This window comes from Ailuropoda melanoleuca, chromosome 14, assembly GCF_002007445.2.
Source record: "Ailuropoda melanoleuca isolate Jingjing chromosome 14, ASM200744v2, whole genome shotgun sequence".
Lineage (NCBI taxonomy): Eukaryota > Metazoa > Chordata > Mammalia > Carnivora > Ursidae > Ailuropoda > Ailuropoda melanoleuca.
Window position 1 is genome coordinate 34284043 of NC_048231.1, and position 9341 is coordinate 34293383.

At 47.9% G+C, this 9341-nt stretch overlaps 1 long non-coding RNA gene across 1 annotated transcript in view; it reads right to left on the minus strand.

Annotated features, from left to right (window-relative positions):
• Positions 1-8050: 8050 nt before the first annotated feature.
• Positions 8051-9341, minus strand: part of LOC117795904 — a 12861-nt gene continuing 11570 nt past the window's right edge. Inside the window, exon 3 of the long non-coding RNA XR_004620064.1 lies at positions 8051-8187. This is a non-coding gene — a long non-coding RNA (uncharacterized LOC117795904). The remainder of the gene's footprint in view (positions 8188-9341) is intronic.

The following is a 9341-nucleotide window of genomic DNA, read 5'->3' on the forward strand; positions in this document are numbered from 1 at the left end:
GGGCCCTCTTCTGTCTCTCCTACAAGGATGGGTCAAGGACTTATCAAAGCCGACTATTGTTGTCTCATCTCCCACATGTCCCTGTTGAATTTCTGGCTAGTCTGCTAGTCTGTACTTGCCCTGTATCCTGCATCCTCACGCTATAGCTGAATGGCTGGTCTCCCCTGTTCACTTGCCACTGAAATTGCTACCACTGCTGTGGGTTGAGGGTTACTCGGTGCTCCACTCCAAATCAGCTCATCCTTCTCTGTCATCAAAGCTACTGGCTTTCATGGCTTGTCCCACCTTGTGAGAAGAATTGGGGTGAGGGAAAGGAGCGGCTCCGGCAAGAATGCTGTATACCTTCACTGTTCTTACTTGAAGTGCAATAGTTTTTCATGAATAACCACTTCTCAGTTTGGTTTGTACTGTTGGTTGATTTATAGATCTCTGAAATGGTGGGTTTTGACGATTTTGTCCAGTGTTATTATTGCTCTTTGCCCTGCCATACCAGGATGTCCTGCTAGCAGGGACTTTTAAGGGTTCAGAATTAAAGTTGTAGTCATGGGAAGACCTGGAGGACAATTGCAAGAACACATCTTCAGTAAGTTCCTTAATTTGCAAATTGTGCCCCCTTAAGGTTATAGAGAGGAGCCCCTGAGAATCCCTGGATTATCCTTCCTTCCTTCCTTCCTTCCTTCCTTCCTTCCATCCATCCATCCATCCATCCACCCATCTTTCACCTATCAAACCTTTGTCAAGTGCCCATTCCATCTCAGGCACTGTGTTACTAACCCAGAGAATGAGCACACATCAGATAAAGTCTTTGTTCTCAAGAAAAGCACATAGAAGGGAAGAAAGTCGTGATAGTTAGTGCCCCAAGAGTACACCTCAGGGAATGTCTGCACAGGGCCAGATAGAAGGGGCAGGTTGTGGTGAAAGCATAGAAGACTGGGGTGTTCCTCTGCTCTTCCCACAGCTTCTCCAGCCTCCACTCTCTGTTCCTGCCTGACAAACTTTGGTCCTTACTAGAGACTGCTACAGCCATATCTCTTATGTCTAGCATGGAGCCCACTTAGCTTTGGGGGGAATTGTCTTCTCTGCTTCATATCACAAAACTCTAGGCAGCAGTTCTTTATCTCGAACTGAGAACTGTTTCATGCTCTGGCATAGCCAAGTGTCTGCAGACAGAGATAAGCTGCGTTTTCCCAATTTGTCTACAAAATCAATGATCTACAACTACAATAAACCCAGCATCTCCTGTCACCAGTGGGGATCACAGGACATTTTGAGCTTAAAAACACACACATACTCACCCACACAAAACCTCAGTGGCAAAAAGTGCAGATGTTTTTATTTTTCTTTTTGCTTCCATAGTGTTTGCATTTGTTAGAAATACGGAATCGTAAAATGCTATTGTCGAAATGCTCCGAAGAGATTTTCCAACCCAAAGCTTGTATTTTACCAGAAGGGAGATGGGAGATGTGTCCAAGGGTGTTGTCAGTGCATCTGCCACGGTCAGGACATGGAATCTTCATCGTCAGCCTTGTTTTCTTTCCTTCAACTGCCCAGCCCTGAGTTTAAGTTCTCTGCCTGAGCAAGAAGACCCCAGCCCAATTCTTGAAAAGCTGGCTGCCGGAAGTCCCCAGCCCTGTTGTTCCCTGGTGCCTAGGGGTTCCTGCACTGGGCGAGTGTGGATTCTGATTGCTGCCCATGACTCTGCTTCAGGCTAACTCCCTTCGGCCTCCCTGCAGACTCAGGGGACCCTCCGAGGCAGTGAAAAGCGATAGTTCAGGGCAGGCTGACGTTTGGCAGGTAGGCACTTGCAAGACTGCACCAGTCGTCAAAGCGCTGAAGCATTTGTGTTCCAGTGGTAAACAGCTGCTACCTGACCCCTCATGGGCCCCCCTCCTCTACCACCCAGGAATCCAGCAGCCGAGAGGTTAATTCTGGCCATCAGAGGCTCCCAGGTTAGCCCTTTTAGCTCTGGGTAAGAGCATGGGATCCAGAGCCAGCCTGTCTGGGTTGAAACCCTGGTTCCTCTTTGGCTCTGGGACAAAGGGCAAGTGGTTTAAATTCCCTAAGCCTCAGTCTTCCCATCTGCAGACAGGGATATACACCCCATAGGGCTGCTTCGAGATTCACACTAATAAAAATAACAAAATATATAAATAAATAATAAAATAAATAAAAAATAATAAAATAAAATAATAAAAATGTCCTGGTTTCTAATTTTCTCACTGCTTTCACCCCGTACTTGCTCTCCATGTCTCTAAATCAACAGTGAAGCTAAGCTGAGGGCCTCTGTCTTATAGCCTGAGGACTGTGCAGGGCAGAAAACAGGGGTTTTATCCCTTGAATCATGCTGGTGATGCCTGTGACCTTCTGGGCCCTGGCCTTTGCCTGCGTGTACTGATTATTGTTTCTTGTCAGGACAACTGGGTCTACTTCCTTAGAACCAGCTGTCCTCTCCTGCCACCCATGTTCTAACTACAGCCAAGGCTGCTGTCAGCCCAGTTGGTACCTTTGTGAGAGCTGGAAAAGGCAGTCCCTCTGAACAAGCATATGACTTGGCAATCAGACCACAGGCTAGATTTTAGGTTCTACTCACCCCTTTGGCCATGTACCCTTTGTGCAGTGTACATCCCATACAACCGTACATGGCATCCCTACTGGCAGCTCTCGGGGCATTTAGGAAGAGTGCCAATAGATTTGCAAGCTAACAACTAACTACAGTCATTGATCCAAGCTCTGCTTTACAATCAAACAGCATGATTCATTAAGTGTCCCAGACCCCCAATATTTATGCTATAATCATTTGTTGAGCCTACTATGTGCCAGACTCTGAAGAGACAGACATGACCAGGATCTGAATTTGATCCCTGAGGGACATGGCACGTAGGAGAGATGGAGCCACACAGACCCGCACCTCCAGCCCCAGACTAGTCAGGAGTCAGCACCGGGATCAAGGCAGGAAGACCCATCTGGGGCTGGAATCAGGAAAGGGTGAGTGTTCTTGAGCAAGGGAGCAGCTGTGTTCTCCTCTGCCGGGCCTTTCTGCCAAGGCTGGCCTGTGCTCTGCCTTTAGCTCTTCTGCTGGAGAAACTCAGCTTTCCTTACTTCCACCTGCAGCCTGCTTGGAAGTCCCTTAGTCCTTACATTTTCTTTCTTTGGGAGGCTGAGGCTGAATCCTGGTATCTCAGCCCAGCTGCCCCCTGGAGGTGAGCCACCGCCGGTGTGGGAGTGGACAGCACGCTCCCTGGACAACTTCGCGAGTGCAGAGGTGTCAGAAAGATGACACAGGGACCTGTGCAGGGTTTGCAGATGAGCGAGTTTTGCCGACGCGCACTCCTGGAACAGAATAACCTTTTGCACAGTATTAATGTAAAAGTTTCATTTAAAAGACACCAGCTGTGGTCCTACCCAGGTTTATTCATATGGGACCTTCACTGGGTCAACTTAATACTTAACTACTGCTTATTATCCCATCAGTCTTCAGGGACAACCCATGATCTAATTGCCCAGCATTTATGTTGCTTGGTAACCACAAACAGAGAATAATAGTCCTTAAAGGGGCAGTGTGGAATTTCATGCCCCTGCAGTGAAGTACACTTCATTTCCCAGAGCACCCTGTGTTTTTTAATTCAGTGAATAAAAATGTGTAATGAATAATTAATTATGTGCTTGGAGGCACAATAGTTGCCTACTTTTGAATATTCATCAGTGGCATTATTAATTCACTAGAAATCCCAGGGAGGAATGGGATAGGCTTTTAGCCTAGCTGGAGGACTTCAAGATAATGCTTTGCAACACGCACAAACTTTTTTAGAGCCGACTTTTCTTTGGGAGGCGCTCTCTGGGTTATTTTCCTCTTTTAAGAACATTTCTCCGTTCCTGCTGAGCTGGTGGGACGCAGAGACCACCAGTGACCATGAGAAAGGCCCACTCTGGCCCTCCTGCCTGGAAAGTACATTGATAACCAGGCCCACTCATCCCCCACGGCCCGGAGTGCGCTCCTGGGAGCGAGGGGCCTGGTGGCGGAGGCAGGAGCCCGTGCTCACTTCTGGAAACGAAAGCAGAGGGCGTGTTTGACAGCTTTGCACTTTCCCACTTGGACCTTCTCCCATCGTGGGGTTGGGGATGATGGTCTCTCCCTCTGCAGCTTAGAGGATGGACTGATCTGGTCTGTAACAAGTACCAGCGGCAACAGCAGTAGCCAGCCTGTGTCAGGACTTGAAGCCTGGCCTCCGGGCCTCGTCCTGCCGTCCTCAGCTATGCCGAGCCTCCCGACAATGGCCTGTGGTGTTTCCTTCTGCAATTTTCTGCAACCCCCATGGGGCTGTAACTCCCTACCCCACATCTCCAGTTAGCCCGTGGGAATCTCCCTGTGGTGGGAATAGTTAGCTGCCTACCCCACACCCGCTCCCCTCTTCTTCCTTACTAACACCACCCCTACCTCCAGGAGGCAACATGGGGCCGACGATGACACTTCCCTGCCTCCCTTGCAGCTAAAGGCAGTTAGATGCCTAAGTTCTGGCCCGTGCAACGATGCACGCAGAAGGGGCTGGCCAGAACTTCCGTGGAGTGTTCTGGAAAGGAGGTGGAGAGGGAGTCCTGTTTCCCCTCCTCCTTGCTTCTCTCCCCCAGCCTGCATGGCAGATAAGACGGAGGAGGCTCCAGCCAGCATCTTGGCCCATGAAGCAGCTCTGAGGAAGAGAACGGGGTGCTTGGAGGTTGGGTGAGAAAAACGAAAAGAGCCTGGCTCCCTGGGGACCATGGGACCATGGGCCGGTCCAGAACAGCCTCCCTCCAGTCTTCTTCCACATGAGAAATGAACCTCTCGTTGTTTCATCTGGATGATTCTAGGCCTTTGGCTGCATTCTGCTGAGCCAAATCTTCCTCTAGATGCCTTGCTCAGAGTTCTGTCGTTCCTGCCTTCGTTCTTTCTGGTAGATGTGGAAGTTCTTTAAAAGCTGAAGTCTCGAACAGTAAAATAGAGTGTGTGTACCCCAGGCAGAAGCAGATGCTTTGAAAGCAATGTTCTGTTAAGGAGGGCTGCAGACTTGACTTTGCGTCTCCCTGGGGCCTCAGAATCTTGCCCGGAAAAGGCAGGACGTTTAGGCATCTCTTAAAGGAGTTATTTAATTTGGGACGTTAGTCAAGGAAAGGATTACTCCAACCTGGTTGAACTCATGGTCTGAAATGAGAACTTGCACAGTTCATCACATCTGGGGTGCGATCAAACATAGGGCGCACCATTATTTTGTGTCTCGCCAAGGAAGAAACAAATGCCGCCAGTTATTGTAAAAGGCATCCTGATTTTGGAAACATTGAATGTGAAAAAAGGTGCTTTTTAGAATCAGTGAACTAGGGTACAGATAGTAAACTACACCCTGAGCTCTAGTGTAATGATTCATGGCAATCACACCTACTACGTGGAACTCTATGAACTTCCACTCCCGTTCTTGACAAGAAAGAGGTGAGACCTTTCTGGATCTCAATCTGTTTTGTTCCACAAGGAGACTAGCAGGAAGGAGACCACGCCTGGAGTTAGACCTTTATTTTGGTTTGCAGAATCGATCTGTGTGTCCACATATGCAGTTACACCAAGTTTACTTGCAGTACTAATCGCCCTTGCTGGTGATTCTGGGGGTGGTTCGTTCTTTCCACTCTGCTCGAAAGAATCCCCGGTGATGGTCATGATGTGGATTTCCTGGTGCTTGGTCCTCTTTCCCTCTGCTCTTGGGCTCTAGGTTCTTTTCTGATGGGAGGGATTCCTCTGTCTCTCCGTGTCAGATACCGCTGATGCTCTGACCCATGTGGCGTCAGCCCATGGGCACAGGTGTGGCTGGAGTGGACAGCTTCCCAGCCCATGCACCTGAGTCCTTTTTCTCCACCTCTGGTTTCCCCTATCATCTTAGAAGTTACTACAGCTGCTCAGCCCGAGGTGGGTAACGGCTCCGGCTTCCCCATCTGCTGATGGTAAGTTGAAGCCCACTCACGTGGCTTTTCAGAGGGACATCAGCAGGATTAAGCCACGGTTTCCCACAGTGACAATCCTGCCATTGCCTCTGGATGGGGTCGTGCTATGAGGGACCCTCTAGGACTTTATTGGGTGGCGTCTCCTTTTCCCTACACTCTCACTTGTGCTTCCCTGAGTTTTTTTTTCCAAGTGGACCACCCGTATCCAAGTCCTTTGGTCAGGATCTGCTGTGGGGGGAACTCTGTTTATCAGAAAGAGTAACTTCCTCATTGGGGTCCAGCCTGAACATATATATATTTTTTCAATATACAGAAAAGAGGACACCATAGAAGAAACCTTCCTTGTGGCTTAGGAGATGTGACAGATTGTTACGGTAGCAGTCCCAGATGAGCTGCCCCTCCAGGGGTCCCTGCTTTTCTGCAGTCCCCTTCCACATGGAAGCTGGCCCAGCTGTGTGACCTGCTTTGGCCAGTGAGACAGAGAGAAATATGATGTAAATAGGGGCAATAAGCACTCACGCGTTTCAGAACAGTCTGTTAACATACAAAGAAGTCCAGTCCAGCCTCCTGGAGGATTGAGCAGAACTGAGACACCCCAGCCAACAGCCAGCACCAACTGCAAGACGTGAGTGAGGCCATAGGCCAGGATCTGTTAGCACAAGAGCCCACCTTCCCCAAACTCAAATGTTTACACTTTGAATTGTTTTAAACATAGCCCAAACCAGATTTCTAACCAAGTAGACCCTGCTTGCTTTGTGTATCCTGAGAATCTGTGCCCAGCATCTGCTAGCCACAGGTAAGACAAGCCCCGTGGCCATCAAATCTGTGCCCAGCATCTGCTAGCCGCAGGTAAGACGAGCCCCGCGGCCATCAAATCTGTGTCCAGCATCTGCTAGCCGCAGGTAAGACAAGCCCCGCGGCCATCAAGAAAGACCCCAAGCCAATGCTGCCCTTTGATGTCCTCCAACCCAGCAACTTCTCTCTGGGAGCAACATCACTAGGCGTGTAAGACCCCTCTCCGATCCCTCTCTCCCTCAGGAGTTCCTTTGCCTTCCCCCCTTCTAGGTGGTGGCTCTCTTCCTTCTGCCATTGCCTCTGGACAGGGCCATGGATTGAGGGCTGTCTCTTACATGCAAACTTGTCAAAGCGGCACCAAATACAGATCTTTCCAGGCTACTGCCATCTCGCGGTCGTATCTTTCTCCCGATCATCCCTCAAATCCCTCACACTCACTACCGTGGGGGGTGTCAGAACAGACTGAACCCAGCAGGGCTGACGCCTTTGAGAAGAGCAGCGATGGGTCCACCCTGGAAGGTGTGGGGGCTGAGAGCCTGGGAAGGCAGGGCATGGTGGAGCAGTAGTGACCCATAGCAAGACAGCCGAGGTAGAAGGGCATGGGAGAGAGAAAAGTCTGCTGGGGCAGGAGAGCGAAGCCCTCCAAGAACATCAGAAGCAAGGGGAGGACAGGTAATTAGCAACAGAGTTGCTAAAGGCCATGTTCTTCAAGAGATGTGACTAATAGTTGACTTCTTGCTTAGACTAAATGGCTTTCAGTGGGACATTGTTTCAGGACCAGACCTTTTGGTTCAGGTTTGTACCTGAAACACAATGAATATCTTTTTTTTTTTTTAAGCCTTCTGGTCAAGAAATAAAGTGTCCTAGATTCTTCTTTCACCAAATTCTTGACTGAGATACAGTGTTTTCACTGTTTACAGTGAAACAATATCCATCATGGAAACCATCCTGTTTCCTCAACAAAGTTATACTTCTAGTAAAGTTTTCCGGGAAGGTCATGGATTTAGATCAATGAAGACCTTTTTGCATTTGGTTCTTAGCTTGGGTTGAGACTGGAACTAATATTAACATGCATCTTTCATTCCTGGGAATATAACATTGTGCTAATAATAACCATAAGAAAACAAGTGAACACAACATTCTAGCTTATCCCCCCTTTATGTTTCAAGTAAAGAATGGAAGAATCATGAATAATAAATATGGAGATAAGAGAATGAAACTGGGAAATCAATTTAGTGCAAAATATTTGCATATTTTATTAAAAGAAACTTTATATGAGACCCATAACAGGGTGGGATGATTTATATTTTGATTTGATTTATGGACATCATGCCCCTGGGAGGACTTGTCTTTCCCATTGGTGCCGAAGACATGGTGGTACGTTAGGGTTCGGATGTTAACTCTGAGCCTCTTGAATTACAGAAATGGAAACTGAGAAAAAAAAAAAAAGAAATAGAAACTGAGGTCTGGGGCAATTATATGGGTGGTGGCAGAGCCACAATTCACCCAGAAGAGATTCCATTGTCTTAAAAATGTAAAGAATGTGATAAAGACATAAAATAAGTCATATAAGTCTTTACCTCTATAGGTTTTTATATATTTGCTTAAAGTTTGGAAGATAAGAGTCCTCACCTCCTGATCTTATAAAACACAGGTGAAAATACAGACAAATAAACATATGGACGTATTTGTATCTATTTTGACAGAGACAAATTTATCATTGAATATATCCAAGACCCCCTCCTCCCCGCCCCATCCCAGCTCTGCTCCAAGAACAAGTTATAACAAACAGATCTCTCTTCAGTGAAATGGCGGGGCATTTATGAGATATTTCCTCCCTGCTTCAAACCCTCTCTGCTACATAAAAATTGTTTTGGAAGTTAAGTCCCTGATGGCTACTGCTGATTGTATGACAACGTGTGAAGCTTGGGGTTGTTACCTGCTTAAAACCAGAAGGCCTGGGATGATCAGCATATTTCTGTTGGGTGTCTCTGCAGTTTGTGTCATCCACAAAATCATGGTTGTATTTGGTGGCTTCCACTCTGGGTTGATCTTTTCAGGAAACTACTCTTTCCTCTTCACTGAAGGCTTACAGATTCATGGGTCCACCATGCTGCTCAGGAACCCTCCATGTTTCCTGGCTAGTACCCTCTCCCATTTCCCACAAAAGCTCTTCCAAACTCTCTCCACTGTCTTCACTCTCCTTCCCTCTCCGAGGGTGGCTGTGTCCTCTGATGGCCAGTAAACAGACGCTGTTCAGGTGCATGTACAGAGCTTGGCTACTGGGCTGCCTACTTTCAGCACAATGCTTGGCACAGAGCATGCTGGCTGAGTGGTTGAACTGATGAAGTAGCCCTAGGAGGTACGGGTCCAGCGAAGCAGGGGCTCCGTGAGAATAAGCAAAGGTAGCACCACAAAGAATTCATCAGAAATAACTTGTTTCACAATGGGAGACTGGGATCTAGAGCCATGTCTATCGACAACTATCCGTACGACTTTTGGAAAATATTCCTTCTTTTCCTTCCTTCCTTCCTTCCTTCCTTCCTTCCTTCCTTCCTTCCTTCCTTCCTTCCTTCCCTCCCTCC